Source organism: Fundulus heteroclitus, chromosome 15 (genome assembly GCF_011125445.2).
Source record: "Fundulus heteroclitus isolate FHET01 chromosome 15, MU-UCD_Fhet_4.1, whole genome shotgun sequence".
NCBI classification, from domain to species: Eukaryota; Metazoa; Chordata; class Actinopteri; order Cyprinodontiformes; family Fundulidae; genus Fundulus; species Fundulus heteroclitus.
Window position 1 is genome coordinate 28,007,894 of NC_046375.1, and position 13,250 is coordinate 28,021,143.

Below are 13,250 nucleotides of genomic sequence, written 5' to 3' on the forward strand. Positions count from 1 at the left end.
TCTCTATTCACGCTCTTTCTCATCCTTACTTCCTGTGAAGGTCTTTTAAGCAGCTCAGGAAACGGAGAAACAAGCAGGAAATCTTGCTGTGGATCGCGTGGATTTCACCATCTCTGTGTTTAGCCAGAAAACATGCAATTCTCACTTTTTTGTCTCGCGCATAAGAAGAAAAAAGAAAAGCCCAGCTATCTGAGCTCTTGTGAGAGTTCTGGCTGAGCCGGAGAAAACGCTGCTGGGATTGGATCCCAAGGCTGCAGGATGGTTGGTGACGGACCTGTCCAACGACATGGCAGCCTCCTACTTGTGCTTTTCTCAGGGTTATTCTCTGCGGGGCGAGTAGGACCCTCCTCCAGTCCAATAACAGCTACGTGTGAAAGGCTTCCGTGTTTGACACTTACACTGTAGACTGTGCACTGGATCAGTCATGTTAGCATAATCAGCTGCTGTATGTCTTTTCCTAAAACTCACATGCAGTGTAAAGCTATTACATGCTCCCGTGAGCCCCGGCAGCTGTGATTGACTGACACATGGCCACTTCCTGTGGGCTGCCAGCTCAGTGAAACACAGACCAGCGGTGGCTGCTGCCGAGCGGATTAAAATGAACAATTACCCCCCCAACCCCAGTCTGTTTCAACACTACAGTGGGAAGGATTTGCAAGTCGATTAAGAGACATCCTGGCTCAGGATCAGGAGCTCAGAGGCAGCTGGATGCAGAAGCGTTTGTTCAAGTCCCAGAAATGTCAGCATCTTGGGTTATGTAAGCTGCCTGCATCATCGGTGGCAGGTTTTTATGAGATAATCAGATGTTTATAGCTCGCACAAACATGAGCTACCTAAGGCGTTATGGAACAACAACCACTGGTGGCCTTTCCATAACCTGAGATATAACTTTATCTCTCACACACACACAAACACACACACACACACACACACACACACACACACACACACACACACACACACATATATATATATATATATAGCCGGACGATAATTCAATAAAGATATATATCGATCGATAGACGTATGGTTCAATATAAAAAACAGGGGTCAATAAAAAGTTCAATAAAAGAGCAGTGCATTCTTTACCTGACTCCGCCAGATAGATTTGCTTCGCATATCCATCTGGAAACCTTCCGTTGAAGTAATTTTGGGAAGGGGCGAAAATACTGGTCAGCTGATTGGCCTATGTTGGTGATAGACGGGCCAAATAAACCAATCAGATTCGTCGTCGCTCGTAACAGAGCGACGACGAAAACACAACCACAAGCCAAGCTACTCTTGCTGCTGCAGGTAAAGGCTCGTTAGCTCAGCAAAGAAATACTCTGTAATTCCGATAAAACTTGCTCGATAGCCGCGCTAACGCTAGTTTCATCGGCTGAAGCCGCCATGTTGTTTAGCCTGAACTGACGCGCTTCTCGTTGCGTCACACCTCAACCCGCCTCAAAGCCAACGCTGATTGGACGTTCGTTTGGTGAACGGCTCCAAATTTTCTTTAACGGAGAGTATCCAGACTGATCTGCGAGTGAAACCTTGAAAGCTCGCGAGATCAGGATGGTCTCACGAGGCTAGTGCATTCTAGCCTATCATGTAGGTTAGTACTACAGTCACTACTAGCATCCTCCCAACCAATCACAAACCCAGGAAAACCCCATCAGCCTTCAGAGAGTTCAGAGAGCACGTGTTCTTTTTTTTCTTTTTTTTTTTTTAACACTTACAGTTTTGGTAAAAAGTTGGTTGAATAAAGGGTTGTGTTTGAATCCATTTATTTAAAAATAGGTCATTAAGCAACAGCATTAAATGGCCAGGGCTGCACTTAAAATGTATATTTAGATTTTCTTTTGATAATTATCGATGTCAATCAATATGATTTTTATTTTATCGATATGCTTTTTTTCTATATCGTCCAGCCATATACATATATATATATATATATATATATATATATATATATATATATATATATATATATATATATATATATATATATATATATATATATTATAAGGGCTGGGTAATTGATTTTTATAGATTAATTTCGAATCTGCAATTCTTAATAATTCTTAAAAGTAAAGTTTTTGAAAAATCCAGATTTTCTTTTTTGGACAATGCTCTCTCTTGGGCTTCCATTAAACTTTGCATTTCATCAGTGCCGAAAGGGGAAATTGTCTTGGTAACAGCAAAAAGGTCCAGCCAACAGTTCAGTTTCAATAATACTGAGCCTGGTACAAAATCAAAATAATAAAAACAGCTAGCTGTTCAGGCAAAGAAACATTTTAAATTAAAACCTAAGGCTGCCCCGTTATCGTTAGCTCCCCTGTAAACCGAGAAGATATATATAGTTATATAAATTTGTACAAACAAAACTGATGTGGTTCCTCATGATGAGCTCTCCTAGCTCAGCTCAGGCCTTAGTAACATAATAATATAAGTTTAGGATAATGTGTCGTTAAAATGCTCTACAAAGGAAACAGTTTTACCCTAAGATGAGGCATTTAATTCATGTATTTACTCATTTTTCTAGGTTGATTTGAAGCTGTACAAGTGAAGTGAGGTCTCCTTTTAGATGTGCAATAGCAGCAAACATCTGTTATCTTTTCATTGTTTCCTATGGTGGGGCCTGCCATTTGATTTTGGCACGTGTCAAAGCTTATTGGTCGCACTTTGAATTCAGGTTGTATTTTATTTTATTTCACCATTTAGGCACGGGAACAGAACTCCCTGTGAAATCCCTGCTGGGTCCCAGCGGTAAATCTTCTGACCAAACAGAAGCAGCTCCGTTCCACGCCGGTGTGTTAAAATCCACACTTCCTCTGATGTCAGGACTGCCCCGAGTATGAGAGCCTCTTGAGACATAAACGAGTGTGGATCCTGTCTCCCAGGATCTTTGGCTGTGGAATCAAGGGAACACTTTCTAGTCAGCCAGGGAGGACGGCTCCAAAGGGCTCAGTAAACTTCTGCATGCAAGCAAACAATTAGAGAACAAAAGTCCTTGCAGTCGCTAAGCAATTATAGAAATGTTACTTTCCTGTCTTTTCTGTTTAATTAGCTAGTTTTACTTTGAATAGCCGTGTTCATCCGTCTACCTGGACCCATCAGGGCCGCCACTATGAGCTATGATTTCCTTAGTGGGCATCTTAAATCAGCATGAGCAATGCGGCTGCAGAGGCTGCAGTCAGACGGAGAGCAAAGCGGAACACTGCAGTGGAGGCTGGCTGAAGCACAGCCGAGTCGGAGGAAGCCGTTTGCAGCCTGCCTCTGCTGAAGCCACAGCTCATATCTGGGAAAACAGCCCGTCCAGGCGTCGTTTAGACAGACTGCAGCCGTAGTCGCTGCCACCGGTGGAAAAAACTCACAGCGGATTAATTATGGATGAAATCTCTCTGAGCTGTAGACGTGCACGCAGACGCTGCTGTTGTTGTTTTCCCCCTCAAAACCCAAACACTGTCATCCGTCCGCCTCCCACCAGGATAAACCTGTCATTAATAAGTAATGCGGCGCAGCCAGATGTGCTCCGTAGCCCACCTGTTTGAGCTAACGGCAACGAGCGCCGCGCCATGCCGCGAGGAGTGGAGAGCCCACAGCAATCCACCCGTGAACTGACCCAAAGCGACAGAGCCTAGCGGTTAAACTGTCCTCCGCTCCTTCCACAGATTAACTTAAACACACTCCCACGGCGACCTCCTGGCTTTTTCATCTGGTTAAATGGAATATAGTTTCTAATAGGACTCAGAAGCCGTGACTGCGTGGAACGCTTGACGTGTTTAGGCCACTGCTTTGAGAGGAGACGTCTGCTTAATCCTGGAGGACAGCGGTTCTAGCCGTGATCAGCTATTACCTCCAGTTACTGGTTCCAAACACCTTCAGCAGGACTCACTGGCCTTCTTTGAGGCTTGTGGGCCAGTGGAACAATCTGGCAGCCACCTGTGGGTCAGACCGCTCAAACTCGACCCACTTATGACCAGCTATGTTTACGTGGACAAAAGTCATCAGAATAAAGGCCCAATCGGTAGATTGTGATTGGATTAAGCTCAATCTGAATGAAACTGTAATCTGAATGAGAGTGGTGGTTTATGGTGACTGATAATGGGATCAGCATGCATGTGATCGCTGGTCAGGATCAAGTTATTCTGAATGTGGACACTGACCTGAGTGTGCATGTGTGCCCAACGTAAACGTGACGTATTTCTGCTTTGAGTGGTGGAAATGTTTCGGGGAGCAAAACTGTCTGGGCTCCCGATATAACCTTTCTATTAGAAATATTAAAAGAGCTCAAATTGTTGTTTATTCAGTAACGTTTCAAGAGTAATTAGAACCTTTGAAGAAAAAACAACTCGTACACTACCGCATTTATTTTGCTAATATTTGTTGTTCCACAAAGACAGAAGGTCTTCTGTCTTTGTGGAACAACAGGTTTATCCTGGTGTCATTCGTCATTTGTTTTTAGGAATATTTGATGACTGTGCATGTCAGAGTGATTCTGTTCTGAATAAAGCACATAAACATACATCATCATTGGATGAATTGATTTTGCGCCCATATAAAAATTATATGGGCGCATATTATTTTCTGGTGTTTAATCCAAATACATTTCAATTCGATCGTGAAATTTTGTGCATATAAACAAAGCTACTTATGTCACTCCTGGGCTCAGAAGTTTGCATACACATGGCTCCAAGTGTCATTTTAAATTTATTTGGGATGATTTCCAGAGTCAATTCTGGGACATCACTTTACTTTTGTCATTCGTAAAGGAAAGAATTTGAGGTTCAATGTTTCCCCCCCCCGATGGCACCCCCCCTCCCTAAAGGTCAAGCTGCTCTCCATTCCTCCACAGCACCAGGTCACAGCAGAAGTCCCTTAGTGTTGCCTTTGATGCAGATCAGGTCTCTGCTTTGCTCCTTTCAAAGACAACCCTCACCTTTCTAAAAGCACAGAGCAGATTAGCTTATAGGGCTAGTTTTATGCTAGAAAGGCAGAGCGGGTATAAAGATATGGGGGGGGGTCTCATTTTACTTTGACCCTTGCAGTGGAATGTCAGCCAAAGTGTATTTATTTCAAGCAAAGGAACGTGTACCACAAAATTGCCGAGCAGCTGTAATTACAGTTTATATGCTAAGATGGGGCTTTCACCTGCAGTTCAACCACCTAATTACAGCTTTATCCCGTTGGTTTGAATCAGACGCTGAGAAGAAACAGCCATGTGCTGCAGCTAATTAGCACCAGGGACCTGTTGGATGAGGAAAGTTAGCACAGAGTCAGAATTTATTGCTTTAATAAAGAACTGCCTCAGTTTCCTGATAAGTAGCCGGATTAAGACCACCACAACCTACCCCCCCCCCAACACACACACACACACCACCGCAGCTCATGTTGCTCTTTCACTAGAATGACTGGAATTAAAGGCTAGATTTAAATATAGCTGAAGCCAGGGGTAAAAATATACTCTATTGTAAGACCCGTAACCTTTTGCTCTCACTGTCTGACATCTTTTCCAGTTTTAGGTCGGGTAGGATTCCCAACGTTAGCTCAAAATACATAAATCCTGCTTTTAAGACATTCTTCATATTCAGCTCCTCTCTAAGATGAATTTAAGCAATGCGGGACCATTATGGCCCTCCGGCCGTTACTCCAAAAGCATCGTAGAAAAGACAGATTACAGTTCGTTTGTGCACTCAGGTGCAAATAAAACGTCTTTTCCCGTAGTCTGATGAAACTAAGGCTATAGAGTTTGCCCATTGTTACATTTGGAAGGAAAAGGGAGACGCTCACAAGCCTGAGAAGAGCATCCCAGCTGTAAGGTACGGGGGTGGCAGCATCATGATGCGTGGAGGTGCGCTACACAAAGCCGACGGCGTGAGGAGGAGAGAACGCTCTGTGGAAATATTGATTCTATAGAAAAAGAATCCCCTGCAGATTCTTTCAGCGACCAGCAGCTGCCCATTAACTTTCCATCTGCTCTTCATTTTCCCAATCAGCAGCACCGCAGCAGAGCAGCAGCGATCGCAGATTGGCAGCAAAGCTCCGTCCCCAACATGCGGCTGAAGCGTGTCTCAGTCACCTAGCATTAGCACTCCTCCGCCTCAGCAGCGCCGCAAACTTTCAGGCCAGGAGTGGAATTAAAAGGCCTCTGATCCATCTATTCAGCAGCGGAGGCTTTAAATATAGAACAAGGCGCTCCGGTGCACTGCTGAACTCCTGAATCCGTGCTAAACGGCCTTAAGAGCCAAATGGAATTGGAGCGATTAAGCCGAGGGAGATTAAAAATGGAAGAAATGTCGGGCAGGATACGAGAGGAAGCGCTGCTCGCCTGTGCACCAGATGCAACCCAGCAACTGTGATTCCTTTCAGAGCGAACCCAAGCCACAACCGAGAGCCATGCGCATTCAGAGCACGCAGCAATCAGGCAAAGAGCCGCGCTGTGGCAGGTGGAAGTGTACGGGCTGACGATAAGGGAGCGCGTCGCTTGATGCCATCAGGCAAACAGGATGCGGGTTAGCCCTCCAACAAAGACAAAAGAAATGAGAAAGAGCTGCACATGGACGTCTACTGATGTCTCCCTGAATACTGAACTTAAAAACACCCACTGGCACGACACAAGTCATTTTTTATTATTATTTTTTTTTACTAACTGAAACTCTAACTTGTGCTTTTAAACAAGCTGCCAACTGTGCAGCTGTGAGACGGGCCCGGTGAAGGGATGATCCGGTGATGGGTACCTCTGTGACAGCTCGCATTCATGCCCGGCTCCCCGCTCACTCTTCTGCAACAATAATCGTGCTGCAGCCTGGGAGAGGAGCACAGCTCAGCAGGACAAGGCCTCGCAGAGACAGAGACAGAGACGGAGAGAGAGAGAGACAGAGAGACAGACACAGAGAGACAGAGACAGAGACGGAGACAGAAACAGAGACAGAGAGACAGAGACGGAGACGGAGACAGAGACGGAGACAGACAGAGAGACAGAGACAGACAGAGAGACAGAGACAGAGACAGAGAGAGAGACAGAGACAGAGAGAGAGACAGAGACAGAGACAGAGACAGAGAGACAGAGACGGAGACGGAGACAGAGACGGAGACAGACAGAGAGACAGAGACAGACAGAGAGACAGAGACAGAGACAGAGAGAGAGACAGAGACAGAGAGAGAGACAGAGACAGAGACAGAGACAGAGCGAGGGGAGGAGCACGCTCTCCTCTGGCCACCGTAAGCGCGACACAAAGAGCGCCGTTGTTGTGCTCTCCTTCTGACCCCGGAGGGTTAGGCGTGACGTCGAGCAGCACAGAGCAGCAGCTGACCGGACCCCCGGTTGCGGACGTACGGGTCGGGTCCCCGCCTCCACGGCCTGGCAGGTCTACAGGACGACATCACCTCCTGGCCGCTCGTTAGGAGAACAACTTTTCATCTTCAGAGCCCGCATTAGAAGCAGTGGTCAATGAAGGCCGTCTTTGATGTGGAGGTGGCTTATTTGTGAGGGGAGGCTGGACGTGATGCTCTCCAGCTGCAAGCCTCAGCCTGGGACATATAAGGCTTCCAGACGAACTCTGAGAGGAGTCGCTTGGCCTATAACTCTGCTACCGATGGTTCTGCTGACTCCATTAAGTCCAGATTTTATTGCATTTTTCCAAAGCTTCAGCGTCTTCTACGTCTTTGAAAATGCATCTATGAAAAGTTTTATTATTTTATTTTCAAGCACAATAAAGCTCAGTTTGCTAAGGCGGTGAAGAAGAAGAAGAAGAAGAAGAAGAAGAAGAAGGGTTTGTGTCCCAAGAGTCCCGTGTTAACAGGGTCCAGTCAAATCCACGCAGGCATTGAACTCAGCATCTATACCAGGACGTGAAAACTGATGTTCAGAGAGGCGCTCCATCCAATCTGACCGAGCTGGAACTACCGCGCACAGAACGGGGAACGTGTGTGTTTAAAGACGGCAGAGACCAGCATCAGAGGACCTCCAGCTGGACGTGCAACACAAGGTGGATCTCTGAAGGACTGACTCAGGGAGCTGTATTTAAATTCACCTCACATTTCTCGGGGTTGTATTTGTGAAACTTCTTTTATTTTTTTTAAATACCCTGCATGATTTTACTTCCCCCCGTAGAGCTTTATGAGTTGGTCTGTCACATACAATCCCAGTGAAATAATAATAATAATTGAATAATAATAATTTAACTTTATTGATCTCACAATGGAGAAATTCACTTCTGCTTTTAACCCATCCCATTGGGGAGCAGTGGGCTGCCATGTCCGTGGGGTAAGGGTCTTGCTCAGGGACCCAGAGTGCAGGCTGTGGGGATGGAACCGGGTACTTGCATCCTTCTCTGAGTGCAAGCACACTGCTCTAACCACTAGGCCACCACTCCTCGGTTCAGATACACGGAAGTTTGGGGATGTGATGTGAGAACATGAGGATAGTAAATGTTAATCTGGAATTCCTACAAACACGTTAACTTACTTCCATTACAAATATATATTTGTATCAATAAGGAAAAGAGTCCTTTGTAGTTGAAGGACTCCTGCTGACACGGTGAGCACTGTGCTGCACTCTGATCAATCACTGAACAAGAAGCTTTACTCTTAAGTAGCTGATTATTGGCTTTCTAAAGGCCTTGTGATGCACAGCCTGACTTATACTGCTGCTGAGACCTTTAACCAGAGGAGCTGATAGGTAATACAAGTGTAGTAATGGTGTAATAACTGATCTGAGTAGAAATCCTACTTTAAAGTTCCAGATATACTTTTCTTTCTAGGGAACTCATGGGTTACATAACACGGAGCAGAACTCTTCACATATATGAATCCCTCATGTCGTCAGTATTTACTGGCCAGTTGGTCAATTTGGTCCCACCCGCTTGACATCATCAGAATCTTACATTTCTGTTGGTCTGACCCACGCTTCAGGAAGACTACGGTCCACTGAAGGGATTCTGTGGCACAATCTGGTCCCGGGCAGGGCACAGACCTGGTCTGGACCTGTCTGGACCTGTGAAACCATGGCGGTTCTGTGTGTCAGCTGCTGGTTTGTGTTCACTTAGTGGAAAAGCGGTCTGGAAACATGGATGAACACAGCTCATTATCCTTGAAGTGGGTTCTGTTATATTTTGTGATCATGAGGCTCAGCCCATCTCAGTTGGGCATTTTTAGCATTCCACTCATCGCTGGTATGGCGTTCTTCAGATGGCTCCACAGCTAATTAAAGAGGAGGAGCAGCTCCCTGTTGCTCAGGGAGTGGAGGATGGCAGAGACGGTTTGGAAGAGGAAGCTGACCGCTGACCAAAAACAAAACAACATGGCTGCTCTTACTTATTATCTAGGCTTTTCATTTTAGCAGATGATGATCTCCAGATCTCCAGTGTAAGAGGATCTTCACCCCGTGTTCAGCACAAGTCCATTCCTTTGTTATTAGCTTGGAATACAACCTACAACCTGCAGCACATGTGTTTCTCCTCCAGTATCCGTCAACGCTGGAACCGACACATCAGAGCTTAAAGAAAATTGGCGGTCGGTATCGGCCAGGAAAAGCCTGATCAGTGCATGTCCGCTGACATGGCCAGGATTTTCTTTTATGCAAGATGCAACATCATAATAGCTGAATGGTTAATGCTGCCATGCCACGGGCATGACATGATCAACGTGCGTGGCTTTGAAACAGGAGACTACCATCCTTCTGCTTTCCAAGACTACTCCTTCCTACACACAGCCCTGGGGCCCGCTGACAGATCCTTCTGCAGATAAATCCACTGCGCTGACACTCGCTGCACCTGCAGCACCTGAACTCAGCACGCCTTACCACGCACAACACGGCTGTAAACCACAAACTCCGAGCGCTGAGAGGAGCCAGTAAGCTTCAAGAGATCCAGAGCTGGTCAGGTCTCATCAGCTGAAGCAATAGATGGGGGAGGGGGGGCAGCCAGCACTGCTTTAGAAAGGAACTAGAAGGGATGAGAATAATTAACCGCAGTTAGAAACTACAGACAACCTGCTGCATGATGAAAACTTTAGGAAGATCATCATGGTTTCACCTTTAGGACTTTACCAGCAGTAAATATCAACGTCAATGAAAATCACTGCAGTTATTACTTTCTAAAATACAACCAAACCAAAACGGAGAGGTGCCAAAAACCCAGTTTTGAGTGAGAGCCGTGCTGCTGGCTGCAAAGTGAACACAGCAGCTCACCAACGCCAGCCCTCCCACTCTGACTCTGAAGCACGGGGGCGGAGGGGCCATGGTTTGGAGCAACAGCGCTAAGGCAACTAGAAGGTTTCCAGCGCTACAGTTGAGGCAATCCGTCAACCGGAAGAACGCGGCCAGAACTGGGTCTTTCCACGTGTGGGTCAGGCGTGGGCCGGGGAAAAATACGGCAGCTTCAACCCCACAGATGCATCTGAACATGATTTAACCTTTTTTTCTTTTTAAACAGAAAAAAGAAACTTTCATTTTTCAGCTGCTGGTTGAACAGGAACATAAAAAAGTGATTATTTATTTATAGCAATGTTATATTTAGGATTTCTTTACTATACTGGTTTTGATACAGAGCTCAGCCAAAATCTAAAACGAGCCCCTGCTACAGTATGAGAACTTTACTGCTTTATATAGCAGAGAACAAGTATAGCGCGCTGGTTTTAGCCCCACACAGCTCCTGTCAGGTGAAGTGACCTTTCCTGATGGCAGAGCGTTCAGCACAGAAACACGTGGGGGAGGGGCAGCTCTATGTTACTTGAAGACACATTGCCCATCGCCTTTTGAGACGCAGACCAGTCTCTGGCGCCTGATAAACCACACGGCCGTCTGAAACCCAAGAGAACAGAAACCACCTAAAGTGCCGGCAGAACAATGCCGCTCTCACTGTGTTTTAAAGACATCGGCCATATTGGATTTTGAGGTAGGCGTTGGTGGGCGACGGCTGTCTCTCCATCTTGGAATTCCTGCTCATTTTTATTTGTTTTGTTTTACAACTCGGAAATAAGCATAGCATTGCTGCCTTTCTGTTTGATGGGACAGAACCCAACAGATGGACAAAGTGCTGAGCCCCGTGGTGGTGCTGTTCCAAAGTATGACGGTGTGGTGGTACACTGCCCACCCCACCAGCCACTGTAGGTTGTAGTAGCATCAGTTTAGCATTTCATCGCCTTATGCACAGCCAGCCAGGCAGACGCTCTTCCTGACCTTCTATCACACTTTTATTTGTATCTGCCAGTATTTACTACTAATTGTTCTGTTTTTCAAAAAAATAAAAAATGTAAACCTTATTCCTAATATAATTACACAATAAAAAGGAAATGTTGTTAAACTCAAAATGTTAAATGTATTGTTATTGGTCTATGCACATTAGATCATTAGTAACATTAAAAATCAAACAATAAACCAAAACATATCACCAGGTGTTTACTTAAGTCTTTACTACAACAGTAGAATAAAATGCTGAAATTATGGCTTTTCGTTTCAGTGTGCCACCCCAAGAGTTTAATTAGCCCCATCTGCCCCCCCCCCCCCCCCCTATTAAAAACATTCTGCTGGGTTCAGGTAGGTGGCACCTGTTCTAAAGCCGTAATATAGCACCATACTGATGGAGAACATGCCTCTGTGAATGCAGGAACATCACCACAGCTCAAACAGGTCTAAGCGAGATCTCCAGATGCTTCCCACACCACCAACAAACCAGACCTGCACAGTATCAGCAACACCTTCTATGGCGGTCTGCAATTAAACAGCGTGTCTTTCTTTGGCCAATCAGTGGCCCGTCCCTGTGATTTAGGTTTGGCACCTGGGTCAGAAACACCTGCGGAGGTGACACACATGGAAACGTCCACGGGGATGGGTTGTTCCCGACAGGTCGGTCCATCACGCATGGCGTGGGAACAGTCCTTTGGGGGACGAGATTCCGCACATATGGATGTCGCGATGCACGACACGCAAACCTGCACTGCGCCGACCGCTTTTAGCGCGGAACCAAGGCTGCAGCGGAACCACGGTCCCCCCATGCCCCCCCCCCCCTCCCTCTGGAGCACCGCAGGGAAACCCAGCGGCCGAACCATCTGACTCCCAGAGGCATCAGTATGTTGATGGCATGATGGGGGGATAAGAGGATGAAGATGCGTCAGTGTTTCTGGGAGCAGAGAGCCCCCCACACCAGGCTCAGCGTGATGGGGAACACCTCCTGTGGCCAAGGAGCAGCCAGCAGCCTCAGTAGCTTCACCTCCTCCCATGGAGTCCAGGGGGAGGTGGAGCTGCTGGAACATCACGCTCCTAACAGGACTACGCCTGGGCTGCACGGCCGGCGGACGACGTGAAGCCCGGCGGAGCTAGCTAACGCGGGCTACGTGCCTTCATGTTCCACGAAACGTCAACAGAAGGGATCCCGTCTGCATGGGGAAACGAATCTCAGCCATTGACTGCGCTCTGGAGACAGGGCAGCGCTGCTGGATGATGTGGGGGAGAACCAGAGCAGGGCGTCACTTACCGACACTAGTGGCCCGCAGCGCCGTATTCCATCGCCTTGGAACGAAGAAAGCAGTGGGCAATAAAGGCTGGGCGGCTGCCGTGGCCCCGGTCTTCTGTCCCTCCGCTGCTGCGCTGCGCTCCGCTCCGCTCCGTGTGATGATGATGACGATGATGGCGTTAGATCCGCAGGGCCACAATGAGACTGACGGTGCCTTCACGAGCTGTCGGAAATCTCACGACAGACATCAATCGGTGGATAAATGTAGGCCCCAGAAATCTTTTAAGGAAAAAAACAGAAAAGAATCGTGTTCTAAAATGTTAGTAAGTGTATGAAAAATGCCCCAAAAACTTGTTTGCAATATTTGTATATTAAGCAAACTAATTCAAACTGTAGTTAAATGTCAAATTTATATGTGTCCCCTACAGCTAGAGGGATGCTAGTAAAAATACCAGTCTAAGCATGTTTGCAAAGACCGACAAATAATCCAGTTAACCCACTAACTTCGTCTGCTTGGATCTTTACCCCCACGCTCTCACTCGTAGCTGAAAAAAACGAGCCGAAGAGAACTACACATCAGAGCTGTGACGTGTGAGTGACAGCGGGCGTGTCCAATCATCGCTCAGACACTGGTTCAGCGGATACAAAGCTTTCTCTCTACCACAGAGTCAGGCCAGATGACTTTATTCATGTTCCAGAGCAAAAATAGTAATCCGCAGTGAAACACTTTGTTGAAGCGGGCGAGTTTGTTGTGGTACTTGACATATTTTAAAAACTCTGAATTTGTTTTGGGTGCAGTTTAGCGAGATGTTGTCT

General features: G+C 46.5%; 1 protein-coding gene across 4 annotated transcripts in view; it reads right to left on the minus strand.

The window, feature by feature from the left end:
* Positions 1-12,956, minus strand: part of fynb (FYN proto-oncogene, Src family tyrosine kinase b) — a 76,605-nt gene extending 63,649 nt beyond the window's left edge. For 3 of the 4 annotated variants that reach the window (XM_012878257.3, XM_012878256.3, XM_012878255.3), the window contains exon 1: positions 12,456-12,956. The gene's annotated coding sequence lies outside the window, so the exon portion shown is untranslated. The remainder of the gene's footprint in view (positions 1-12,455) is intronic. The other variant, XM_021324391.2, reaches the window with a different exon arrangement.
* Between the last annotated feature and the right edge of the window lie 294 nt (positions 12,957-13,250).